Source organism: Mustela nigripes, chromosome 3 (genome assembly GCF_022355385.1).
Source record: "Mustela nigripes isolate SB6536 chromosome 3, MUSNIG.SB6536, whole genome shotgun sequence".
NCBI lineage: Eukaryota > Metazoa > Chordata > Mammalia > Carnivora > Mustelidae > Mustela > Mustela nigripes.
The window spans coordinates 47,357,471-47,371,834 of record NC_081559.1 but is presented as its reverse complement, the minus strand read 5'-3'; the positions used below and the strand labels follow the sequence as shown (position 1 = coordinate 47,371,834).

The 14,364-nt window shown below is 36.5% G+C and overlaps 1 long non-coding RNA gene across 3 annotated transcripts in view; it reads right to left on the bottom strand.

Annotated features, from left to right (window-relative positions):
• LOC132013738 (uncharacterized) overlaps window positions 1–14,364 on the bottom strand; it is a 148,511-nt gene that overhangs the window by 130,687 nt on the left and 3,460 nt on the right. The gene's annotated exons all lie outside the window — the stretch shown is intronic.

The window sequence follows — 14,364 nt, the reverse complement described above, 5'->3', positions numbered from 1 at the left end:
ATTTACCATTTGAATGTCTCTTTTCATTGACCTTGTATATGCTAACAGTCTATATTCCTAGACTTACAGCATAATATTGAACATACAAGAGATGCTAAGAAAACAGTTTATGGTAAATCAGTTATCTAAGTGCTTATTTATAAAGGGATTATATATCGATAGTCAGGAAATATGAAAATGTTTTATCTTAATTTGATGTAAAAGTGTCCTCAAATATAGTTCTAGAGAGAAGAAAGTATCTTGAAAGTATATGTTAAGATTTTGAACTACTTTTTGCAATTCAGCTTATGACATTTTCCTCACAGAAAAACTATTCTCAATATAACATTCAAAAAAACATAATATTTTAACACATTTAAAACTTTATATCATCTGTCCATGTTTGCTGGTGGATGGTCAAGTAAAATACAGAGAAACAAGTCAGCATGAAAGCTACTGAAAATCTCACTATTCTTTCTATTTATGAATATATCTTTTGATTAAGCACACTAACAGCTTCATCCTTATTTACATGCAAACCTATCCTCTAACACTTAATCATCAGGACCAGCTCATGGTAAGACTATAGAAGCATAGCCCACACACTGAAATTCTGAATGCAATGACTATCTGAGTCATTCCTATTTCTTTATCACCAAATCCTTCAGAAATCTTTAGCTGTTATCTCTCACTGCCCCCAGAGCTTTCTAATTTTTCCCCTAGCAAGTGAAAAGTCTCCAGAAATTTGAAGGAAAGAGAAGGCATAAGCCTAATCAAAGGAAGACTGATTACCTTCTTGACATTCTGTAAAAAGAGCAATAGCTTCTTAAGGGGCTAAAAAGCTTTCCTTAGTCATTCATTTTTAAAATAAACCTGTAATTGGACCATTTTGGTTTTAATGGCTCCTTTGATTTAGAAAAAGCAGATTCATTATAATTAGTATTTATAAATTCATGTCCAAGAGAAATTTATTAAGAATCATGGTTAAAGTTTGCAATGGACCAACAGAAGAAAATTTTTCTATTAATCCTGAGATGATTTTGCAGAACATTTTAAAAAATTATTTTTTTTTTTAACACTAAGATATTGTAACTGGGGATTTAAACTATTTTTTAAAGATTGTTAAAACTGCCACAAAACAGAAAAATCCTCCCAACGTATTATTCCACATAACACTGGAAAACCAAAGCAAACTCTGAAGAAGCAAAGAATTTACATATCATTGCCTCAAAAAATATGACTAAGTACACAATAATAGAGCGTAATTTTATTTGAAAATTCAAGACACTTTAAAAGACTAATAAAAAGAAAATGTTAAAATTATAATCCTTTTATAGAGTCTGAAGCTTTATACATATATTCATGTGTGTACATTTATATCATTTCTGAATTGTATTACTGTGTTCATAAAAATGTTGTTCTCTTTTTAAGGGAGATTTAGATACTAAATTTTGCACTGAATCTTTAGGGATTTATGCCAAAGCTAAAGCAATATACCAAAGCAAAATTCAAGGAAGAGTAGTTTTTAAACAAAATGAATTGAAAGGTAATAAAGTGCTTATCCAGTAGGAAGTTACACATACAATCTTCTAGTTTGAAGTCAAAAGATTAAAGCTGCTTTTCACTAACCTATACAAATACACAAACTATTAAAGTAGTTGGCATATATATTAGTTCCACTTTCACTCTTCCCAAGAATTATCTGCCAGATAGAAAGGTGATGACCTCTTTGAACTTTAACTGCTCCACATGAAATAAGGAAAGCAATACTCTAAGATTCTAAGACCCTGGAGAGATTGTAGGAGAAAAGGATACCACATTTCATGATATTTTTCCACTATAGTCGATGCACAGTTCAAAGAACTTTCTAATTCAGAGAAGCTCTATGACCCTTTTATTTATCACAGCTTAGATGAACTACTGGACTACATAGACATAAGTGCGTCTTATCAATAATTTTCTGGCTATTCTCTATCATAAACTCTGTGGGGTTTATTTGGTCTTTAATAGCAATAACTCTAAAAGTAAAAATGACCTTCAAGATCCATCAGTATATCCAGAAACCTTTCCCAAAATGGAGTAAGAAGGATGGATTTAGCACCATCACCACTCCCTGTGTTATAAACTGGAAAATCATTAAAAAACAAAGGAAGGGGCGACTGGGTGGCTCAGTGGGTTAAAGCCTCTGCCTTCAGCTCGGGTCATGATTCCAGGGCCCTGGGATCTAGTACTACACTGGGCTTTCTGCTCAGCAGGGAGCCTGCTTCCTCCTCTCTCTCTGCCTGCCTCTCTGCCTACTGGTGATCTCTGTCTGTCAAATAAATAAATAAATAAATAAATATTAAAAAAAAATACAGGAAACAATGGCTTACCAATAGAGTAGAGACATTATAAGATTATGACCTCTGTGAGAAGAAAAAAGACAATGGGACCTCTACATTCACCAATTTACTTCCTAGAGACAATTTCAAGGCAATAAGCAGAGTGTCAAGCAGTTTCACTGAGCTAAAAGAGCAGAAATCAGAATTCAGGTAAACTAAGAAAGATAGAACTCATGGAGTGTAGCACCACAGAGGAAAAAGCTGCATAAAAAAAGAACTCCAAAGATTTCTATAGTGGGGTCCACTTAAGACTTTGGATACTTATCTGTGCATGCATACAAGAAACAGCCCAAGGCTGGGGAAAGAACCACAAGAAAGTGGTCAGAAAAACCCTGTGGCTCACATGAGGCTAAGAATTTGTTTTACCATAAGCCAGAAAGGGGGGGGGGGGGTATATATATATATATAACAGTAAGTAGAATCCTCAGAAGAATACTACATGCCAAGGCACAACATAATCAAATTGCTAAAAACCAGGGATGAAAAGAAAAATCTTAAAATCATCCAGAAAAATAAGATACACTGTGACTCATTACATACAGAGCAATAAAGAGAAGAATGACCACAGACTCTTCATCAGAACCTGTGCAAGCAAATGTATTGAAAGAAAAATAATAAAAATGCCTATCAACAGCTCTTTCCAAAGGGAAAATATCATTCAAGAATGATAAATAGGGCGCCTAGGTGGCTCAGTGGGTTAAGCCGCTGCCTTCGGCTCAGGTCATGATCTCAGGGTCCTGGGATCGAGTCCCGCATCGGGCTCTCTGCTCAGCAGGGAGCCTGCTTCCGTGTCTCTCTCTCTCTGCCTGCCTCTCCGACTACTTGTGATTTCTCTCTGTCAAATAAATAAATAAAATCTTTAAAAAAAAAAAAAAAGAATGATAAATAAATATGCATTTCCAGATGAATAAAACTAAGAAAATTCATCATCAATAGAACTACACTCCAACAATGTTAAAGGAAGTTTCTTAGGCAGAACTAAAATAATACCAGATAGAAAGTTAAACTTTCACAGAGCATGGAAGAAAGCCAGAAATTATATACATGTGAAGGTATAAAAAACAATTTTCTGATTTTTTTAAACTACCTTCAAAATATAATTGAGTGTTTAATGCAATAGTGTAGCTTGCAATTTATAACACATGTAGAAGTAAAATATATGACAATAATACCACAAAGGTAAAGAGATGGAAGTATACTACTGTAAAGTTCTTATACCACACATGAAAAGGTATAATACTGGGGTTCCCTGGTGGCTCAGGTTTTGGCTTAGATCATGATCTTGGGATCCTCAGATCAAGCCTGAAGTCAGGCTCCCCACTCAGCAGGGAGTCTGCTTGAGATTTTCCTCCTCCCATTTTGCCCCTCCCCACAACCTGGGCACAGAGGCCTGCATGCGCTCTCTTTCTCTCAAATAAATAAATAAATATAAAAAAGAAAGAAAGAAAGAAAGAAAAGGTACAATACTATTTGAAGTTAGACTAAGTTGAAGTTACATATTGTCAACCCAAGAGAAAATAATAAAAAGCAAAACAAGGAGGTAAAAATACAACAATGGAAATAAAATGTAAATATAAAAAAAGTCAATTAATGTCCATAAAAGAAAGAGGAACAGGAAAAAGAAACATAAACAGGTGAGGCATAGAAAAGATTGAGATAGCTAGATTTAAATCTAACCATATGAATAATGACATTAAATATAAATAGTCTAAACATTTCAAATAAAAGACAGATTCCTATATTGAACCAAAAGAAAAAAAATGACAAGAAAATCTCTTTAAAGAGACATAAGTAGCTCAAAAGGATGGAAAAATATATGCCCTATTAATACTAGTCAAAAGAAAATTTGAGTGGCAATATTAATATTAGACAAAGTATACATACTTCTGAGCAAGAAATACCATCATATGAAATCATATTATCATATGACTAAAGGAGAACTTATCACAAGAAGAAATTTGTCAGCAAGACATAATATCCGGGGTGCATGGGAGGCTCAATGGGTTAAGCCTCTGTCTTTGGCTCAGGTAATGGTATCAGGGTCCTGGGATCGAGCCCTGCATTGGGCTCTCTGCTCAGCAGGGAGCCTGCTTTCCCCTCTCTCTCTGCCTGCCTCTCTGCCTACTTGTGTTCTCTCTCTCTGTCAAATAAATAAATAATCTTTAAGACATAATAATCCTAAACATGTATGTATCTTCTAATAGAACTTTCAAAAGCAAAATGTAAAACTGACAGAACTGAAAGGAGACACAGACAAATCTTAATTAAATTTGGAGATTGACACCTCTCATTCAGTAACTAATAGAATATGTAGAAAATCTGAAGGACACAGAAATTTGAAAAAGGCTGTCAACTATCTTCACCTAGAAGACATTTAAAAATACTATACAGAGCAGAACACACAAATTCTCCAAACTGAACATTTGGATTGGCAAACTGAACATTTACCAAAAAGATCATATTCAGTTCCATAAAATGTCTCAATAAATTTAGGAGAATTGAAATCTTATAAAGTATTCTTCAGGTCTACAAAATAGTTAAAATAAAAATCAATAAGGGATATATGGGAAACTCCCAAATACTTGAAAATTAAACAATGTATTTCTAAGTACCTCCTGAATAAAAAAGAAATTATAAGGAAAAATTGAAAATATTTTGAATTGAATAAAAATAAAAACACAAAAAATCAAAATTTATGGAATGTAAATAAGGCAGAGGTTAGAAGGAAAATTACAGCAAATGCTTGTATTAGAAAAAAAGAAAGGTCTCAATGTAAATAAGAAGCTTCTACCTTGAGAAATTAAAAAAAAAAAAAAAAAACAGAAAATTAAGCCAAAAGCAAGCAGGGAGAAGAAAATAATAAAGAGCAAAAATCAATGGCATTCAATTACATAAGAAAACTATTAATCAAGATAGTCATATTGATATGAATTTATTAATAGTAGGAGATCTTAACATGCCTCTCTCAGTAATAGACAGATCATCAAAACAGAAAACCAATAAAGAAACAAGAGCATTGGGGTGCCTGGGTGGCTAAGTGGGTTAAAGCCTCTGTCTTTGGCTCAGGTCATGATCCTAGGGTCCTGGGATCGAGCCCCACATCCGGCTCTCTGCTCAGTAGGAAGCCTGCTTCCTCGTCTCTCTCTGTCTGCCTGTCCGCTGACTTGTGCTCTCTGTCTGTCAAATAAATAAATAAAATCTTAAAAAAAAAAAAAAAGAGCATTGAATGACACATTGGACCAGATGGACCTCATAGATATATACAGAACATGCCACCCTAAAACAACAGAATACTCATTCTTCTCAAGTGCACATGGAACCTTCTCCAGAATAGACCACATACTGGGTCACAAATCAGGACTCAACTGACACCAAAAGACTGACATTATTCCCTGCATATTCTCAGATCACAATGCTTTGAAACTGGAGCTCAATCACAAGGAAAAGTTCGGAAGGAACTCAAACACCTGGTAGCTAAAGACCACCTTAAGAATGCTTGGATCAACCAGGAGATAAAAGAACTTAAACAATTCATGGAAACCAATGAGAATGAAGACACTTCGGTCCAAAACCAATGGGATACAGCAAAGGCAGTCCTAAGGGGGACATACAGGCCATCCAAGCCTCCCTCAAAAAAATTGAAAAATCCAGAATACACCAGCTGTCTCTACACCTTAAAGAACTGGAGAATCAACAACAAATCAAACCAACTCCACACATAAGAAGGGAAAAAAAAATCAAGATTAGAGCAGAGATCAATGAGGTAGAAACCAGAGATACAGAGATACAGTAGAACGTAACAATGAAACTAGAAGGTGATTTTTTCAAAGAATCAATAAGATCAATAAACCATTGGCCACACTAATCCAAAAGAAAAGAGAGAAAGCCCAAATTCATAAAATTATGAAGATAAAGGGAGAGATGACAACTAACACCAAGGAAGAGGAAACAATCATTAGAAGTTATTACCAACAGTTATATGCCAATAAGCTAAGCAACTTAGATGAAATGGATGCATTCCTAGAAAACTATAAACTCCCAAAATTGAACCAGGAAGAAATTGACAACCTGAATAGACCGATATCTAGTAATGAGATTGAAGCAATGATCAAAAACCTCCCAAAAAACAAGAGCCCAGGACCTGACAGATTGCCTGGGGATTTCTACCAAACTTCCAAAGAAGAAATAACACCTATTCTCCTGAAGCTGTTTCAAAAAATTGAAACAGAAGGAAAAATTCCAGACTCCTTTTATGAAGCCAGCATTACCCTGATCCCCAAACCAGGCAAAGACCACACCAAAAAGGAGAATTTCAGACCAAGATCACTGATGAATATGGATGCAAAGATTCTCAACAAGATCCTAACAAACAGGATCCAACAGCACATTAGAAAGATTATCCACCATGATGAAGTGGGATTCATCCCTGGGTTACAAGGATGGCTCAACATTCGCCAATCAATCAATGGGATAGAACAAATCAATAAGAGAACAGAGAAGAACCACATGGTCCTCTCAATTGATGTAGAAAAAGCATTTGACAAAATCCAGCATCTGTTCCTGATTAAAACACTTCATAGTATAGGGATAGAGGGAACATTCCTGAACTTCATAAAATCTATGAAAGACCCACAGCAAATATCATCCTCAATGGGGAAAAGCTTGCAGCCTTCCCGTTGAGATCAGGAACACAACAAGTATGCCCACTCTCATCACTCTTGTTCAACATAGTATTAGAAGTACTAGCAACAGCAATTAGACAACAAAGAGAAATAAAATGTATACAAATTGGCAATGAAGAAGTCAAACACTCTCTATTCACAGATGACATGATTCTTTATATGGAAAACCCAAAAGACTCCACCACCAAACTACTAAAACTCATACAGCAATTCAGTAACGTGGCAGGATACAAAGTCAATGTGCAGAAATCAGTGGCTTTCTTATACACTAACAATGAAAATACAGAAAGGGAAATTAGAGAATCGATTCCATTTACTATAGCACCAAGAACCATAAGATACCTGGGAATAAACTTAACCAAAGAGGTAAAGGATCTGTACTCAAGGAACTACAGAACACTCATGAAAGAAATTGAAAAAGACACAAAAAGATGGAAGACATTCCATGCTCTTGGATCGGAAGAATAAACATTGTTAAAATGTCTATACTGCCGGACACCTAGGTGGCTCAGTGGGTTAGCGCCTCTGCCTTTAGCTCAGGTCATGATCCTGGGGTCCTGGGATCAAGTCCTGCGTCAGGCTCTCTGCTCAGCGGGAAGCCTGCTTCCTCCTCTCTCTCTGCCTACCTGTGATCTCTGTCAAATAAAAAAAATTTTTTTTTTAATTAAAAATAAATAAATAAATAATTTAAAAATAAAATGTCTATACTGCCTAGAGCATTCTATACTTTTAATGCCATTCCGATCAAAAGTCTACCAGTATTTTTCAAAGAGCTGGAGCAAATAATCCTAAAATTTGTATGGAATCAGAAGAGACCCCAAATTGCTAAGGAAATGTTGAAAAAGAGAAACAAAAATGGGGGCATCACGTTGCCTCATTTCAAGCTTTACTACAAAGCTGTGATCACCAAGACAGCATGGTACTGGCATAAAAACAGACACATAGACCAGTGGAACAGAGTAGAGAGCCTAGATATGGACCCTCAACTCTATGGTCAAATAATCTTTGACAATACAGGAAAAAATATCCAGTGGAAAAAAGACAGTCTCTTCAATAAATGGTGCTTGGAAAATTGGACAGCTATATGTAGAAGAATGAAACTTGACCATTCTCTTACACCGTACACAAAGATAAACTCAAAATGGATAAAAGACTTCAACATGAGACAGGAATCCATCAGAATCCTAGAGGAGAACATAGGCAGTAACCTCTTTGACATCAGCCACAGCAACTTCTTTCAAGGTATGTCTCCAAAGGCTAAAGAAACAAAAGTGAAAATGAACTCTTGGGACTTCATCAAGATCAAAAGCTTCTGCACAGGAAAGGAAACAGTCAACAAAACAAAGAGGCAACCCATGGAATGGGAGAAGATATTTGCAGATGACAGTACAGACAAAAGGTTGATATCCAGGATCTATAAAGAACTCCTCAAACTTAACACACACAAAACAGATAATCATATAAAAAAATGGGCAGAAGATATGAACAGACACTTCTCCAATGAAGACATACAAATGGCTATCAGACACAAGAAAAAATGTTCATCATCACTAGCCATCAGGGAGATTCAAATTAAAACCACATTGAGATACCACCTTATACCAGTTAGAATGGCCAAAATTAGCAAGACAGGAAACAATGTGTGTTGGAGAGGATGTGGAGAAAGGGGAACCCTCTTACATTGTTGGTGGGAATGCAAGTTGGTGCAGCCCCTTTGCAGAACAGTGTGGAGATTCCTCAAGAAATTAAAAATAGAGCTTCACTATGACCCTGCAATTGCACTACTGGGTATTTATCCCAAAGATACAGATGTAGTGAAAAGAAGGGCCAACTGTACCCCAATGTTTATAGCAGCAATGGCCATGGTCACCAAACTGTGGAAAGAACCAGATGCCCTTCAATGGACGAATGGATAAGGAAGATGTGGTCCATATACACTATGGAGTATTATGCCTCCATCAGAAAGGATGAATACCCAACTTTTGTAGCAACATGGACGGGACTGGAAGAAATTATGCTGAGTGAAATAAGTCAAGCAGAGAGAGTCAATTATCATATGGTTTCACTTATTTGTGGAGCATAACAAATAACTTGGAGGACATGGGAAGATGGAGAGGAGAAGGAAGCTTAGGGAAATTGGAAGGGGAGGTGAACCATGAGAGACTATGGACTCTGAAAAAACAAGCTGAGGGTTTTGAAGGGATGCGGGGGGTGAGGGGTGGGAGGTTGGGGGAACCAGGTGGTGGGTATTGGGGAGGACACACATTGCATGGAGCACTGGGTGTGGTGCAAAAACAATGAATACTGTTACGCTGAAAAGAAATTTAAAAAAAAAAGAAAAAAAATCAATGGCATTAAAAACACAAAAACAATATAAAAACAATGAAACCAAAAACTATTACTAGGAGAAAATCAATAAAATCAATAAATGACTAGACAGACTGAAAAAAAAAGGAGACACGAATTACCAATATTTGGAATGAAAAAGAAACATGACAGATCCTAAAATATTAAATGAAGATGACTGCCCCTGAAGAGTTTATAAATCTAGTTGGTAGGACAGGCTCTATGCACAGAAAACAATGAACAATCATACTCATTTCAATAATGATAGTAGTAAATAACAACAACAACAACAACAACAATAATCCATTACCTATTATATGCCAGAAGTGCTAAGTACTTATATATATCAAACTGTTAAACTGTCACAACCATAATAGGTAGATACCATTATTAATTACATTCTACAGATGGGTATCTTAGGCACTCACCTAATGTAGATATGACAACAATAGATAAAAGATAATTTAGTAATTCAGACTCAGAAAGAAAAATCAGGACAAGGAGGAGAAAAGAGGATTGCACTGACCTTGCAAATTTGTCATGGAAGAGATAAATCTTAAACTAGCTCTAGAAGGTCTATTGTGATGTCTACCAAGTTTTTAACACTAGGTGTCACAATCTTGTGTTAGCAGAGATCTAGTACTTCAACAGAGTAGTTTAAATCAATGTTTCAGCCATTTCAACGAACATTTATTGAATACCTACTATGCTTTTGGCTCTGGGATCATAGACACAAACAAAAGATGGAGATCTCTTGAATATGTGTATACACAATATGCAGCATACTGGTAGATGTCATTGAGGTACAGTCTTTACTCTCAAAAAGCTCATAATCTGGTTAGTCTATGTATGTGTGTGTATGGGTGTGTGCATGTGTGCAAACAAAAAGCAACTGAGACTAGGTAATTATGAGCTAAGCTGAGCAACATTATATATGAGTTAGGAAAATAGAAGATTAGTGTGTTATCCAGACATAGTTTCATGAAGGAGATGCTTTGTAGCTAAATACTGAAAAACTAGTCTCATATATAGAGAGAGGGAGGGAAAATAGAGGGATAATACCAGCTGTTGATAAGATGAGGAAAATTCAAATGGGAATAAGCAGTCTGCTTAGCTAAAGGTAGGTAATGCCAGGAAATAGCTGAAGATAAAGGTAAAGGTGAAAAGGGGGCAGGAGCATTATAAAATGAAGCGTTGAAAATAAAGGCTTGATAAGTTTCTCCCCCAAATTCTAACAAAACCATTCTATTTTAGTCAGGCAATGAGAAAGGGCATAAATACAAGAGGGAGTGCAGAGAATCCCCAAAACAATAGAGAAAAATGTTTCAGTGATCATTTGCTATGCACACAATTTCCTAGGAACTCAGAAATATCAATAAAAATTAAAATAGAGAAAAAAATATATCTAATCCAAGATTTTATTGATTTTTAAAAGACAAAAGCTTCTTTAAGCAATTAATTAACAAGCATCACTAATGTGACCAAATATCATCAAAACCATATAAAAGAAAATAGGAAGTAATATAGTCATTGATATTCCTGTGGGCTGATAAGTGTCTGCTCCGCTCAAATGACAGGGCACTGGGTCTTCAGTGTGTCCAAGGGATATTCCCATTGCAATTTGTCAGCAGACTGGCAAATGTTCTTAGTGACAGGAACACACAGCCCAGGAATACAGTCTTATCCACATTCATAGCTCAAAGCACCTCCATGCAGTGTTGTTCTTCCAGCTCCCTCTAATGACCCCAAATACCAGTTAAACAGCTTCACCACCTCAGGATCTAAATTTGGATATAGGTATCAAGTTTGAATGCCTGATGAGACTAACTAAATAATTTGCAGAAGTGTGAAGTAATTAGTCCTAGAAAAAAAGAAAAAAGAAAGGAAATCCCCAGAAGTGGATCTGAAATGGTTCCTGTTCCTGTGTAAGTTTCATAAGATCACAGCTGAGAGAACATTCTACCATAAATTGAAAGGCTCTGCATTAACAGCAGGAAACAAAAACCCATTTCACAACTCATCCCCCACTAATTCAGAATATCCGCCACAAATTCTCAAGTCGTCACATTGTCATATATCGCCACCTAGTGTCCACAGGCAGGTCTATTTAACACCAGCTGAGCCCAAAGGTGGCATTTTTCCACGGGCACCTTCAAGGGCTTCCTGCTAGACTTATCTGTTCACCACCTCAGGATTCCTAGTGTGATCCCTCATTCTACTTCAGGGCATACCAATGAAAGTGTAATAAAGAATTTATTTTATTGTAGTTAAACTCCTATTTTGTGGATTGTCCCCAAATACTTTGAAACTGCGAAGTTCTCAGTTCCAGACAACTTTCTCTCCCCACTCCACTCCTCTTTTTTAAGAGACAGAGGTGGGCAGGGGGACAAGGATCCCAAGAAGGCCCCACGTCCAGCACAAAGCCCCAGCCAGAGCTTGATTTCACAACCTAGAGACCATGACCTGAGCCAAAATCAAGAGTCAGAAGCTCAACCGACTAAGCCACCCAGGCGCCCCAGGATGACTCTTCCTTGACACTTAGCATACATCTGACTCCTCACAATTCCTTCTTACTGTTCTCTATTATTGGGCTGTACACTCTATAATGGATGTCTCTAGAGTACATACATTTTGATAGCATTATCTGCTGGATGAGATATAAGTGGAAAGAGAGGGCTGTATCAGAAATGCATCCCATTGTTCATAATACCAACATTTCAATGGCTTTAGAATTGTTTCATTTTGTAGATTCACCTTTTCCCTCCCTCTACTCCAAAAACCACACAGTGCGAAAGAGAAAGAGATGTTAATGAATAATCAAAACCAAACATGATAACAGAATATAACAAAATTAAAATAATTACAAAGATTATTTTACTTCAGAGACCCCACTTCTTTCCAACCAATCTTTAGAGTATAAGCCCAAGCAAGCCATTTCTAGACAGGAAGTATGACACATTTTTAAAGATACGAGCTATTAGATGGCAATAAATTCTCTCAAAGCATTTTAGACCTACATTACGGTCTGAATCAGACTTTTCTTGTACTAGGAAAAATAGAAGATGCAAGCAATTAGATGGCTGTAGACACATGAATACAGGACAGCTTTCTTAGTTTGTCTTGGAGTTAGATGTGCTAGATTGTCATATAAAATTTAGGGCACACTTACACTAGAAAATTACTCTTTATCTGAAACTCAAATTCAACTGAGTGTCCTATATTTAATCAGGCAACTCTCCTTGGAATGAAACAAAAGACCTTGGTGGAGAAAATAACTAGGCTCCTAGCAGAACCAGAGTCATTTTTATGAAAATGGCTGCTTTGGTGGGGTTCCAGAGACCAGTATCAAAGCAAAGGCCCAACACTGTATGCCTTCAAATAATATTCTGTATTAGTTTAATGCTTCAAAATTTATGAAACATTTCACATTTATTACATTATCTGGATTCTCCTAATGACAATCTTTATGCGGTTATTTTTTTTGCCTGTCTCAAAGGTTATAGATATTAAGGAATTGTCGTGGTGATCCAAAGGAAACTGTACAAAAAAGCAGAACTTGAATCCAAATCTCCCAGTATGGTACAATGTCTACAAATAAAGAAAATGTTTGTATGGACACTACACAAGACCTTCCATTGTGACATAAGGCCAGGAAAATGAAGATATTCTCAGTTACTGAGCAGTCTTACATACTTTCAGACTAGAGTCCCATTTGATTTTTTAAAGATTATTTATTTATTTGTTTGTCAGTGAGAGATGACAAGCAGGCAGAGAGAGGAGGAAGCAGGCTCCCTGCTGAGCATGACGCAGGGCTCCATCCCAGGACCCTGGGATCACGACCTGAGCCGAAGGCAGCGGCTTAACCCACTGGGCCACCTAGGTGCCCCCCATTTGATTTTTTAAAGCACAGAACATTCACTTCATTTCCCCAAGTACGATAAGGTATCATTCTCCTGATGTAGGTTTATTCACACAGACACAACCACTACACTTTGCGAGCCATTTATATGTCCTAGAGACCCTTAATAAAATCCAAATTTGTTTAACTCACAGTTCACTTTCCCTGGATCTTTACATTTGAAATTTAGAGAATGTTCTTGTAATAGTCCCATTGGCTATTAAGGATCAAGTTTGTTTTTAAATTGTAGAGTAGTGACAGCTGGTGTTCATAGTGTGTATTACACTTCTTCCTAGCACAGTTTTTTTTTTATCTTTTACTTATGGTCCTCAAATTCTAGTTCTCATAAAAATTCCCTGGAGAATTTCTTAAAATGCAGCTTCCTAAACCCTCATAGATTCTGATTATACATATCTGGGGTAATGTACACTATTCAAGCCCCAATGCTACCATTCCTTTCCTCCTCCTGGTCAATCTCATGTAAGAGAACATTATTGTATCACTCCCACAAACACTGTGCACATACATGGAAACCAAAGCTGTTTAAGTATAAAGTTCAGAGGAGTTCACTGATGATAATGCTGATAATAACGATAAAGATGATCTCAGTGCTCACTTCGGCAGCACATACTAAAGATGATCTCAGCTAACATTTATTGCACACTAAGTGCTGTGCACTGTGCTAAATCCTTTACATGGATTATCTCATATAATCTTCTAAATGTATCTATAAAGTAGATAATATTAAGGGCACCTGGGTGGCTGAGTCAGTTAAGTGTCTGACTCATGATTTCAGCTCAGGTCATGATCTCTGGGTCCTGAGACTGAGCCCCATGTCTCCAGGCTCAGCACAGTGTCTGCTTGTTCCTATCCCTCCGCTCCTTCTCCAGCTCATGTGCACTCTCTCTCTTCCCCTCAAGTAAACAAATAAAGTCCTTTAAAAAAAGTAGATAATATTATGGTCTCCATTTTAATGACAAGGAGGCAGAAAGATGACCAGATAGATAATTGTTATATCTAATATTACAATTAAAGTCCAATGATTGTATGTATCACATTCAAACTAAAAACCAAAATA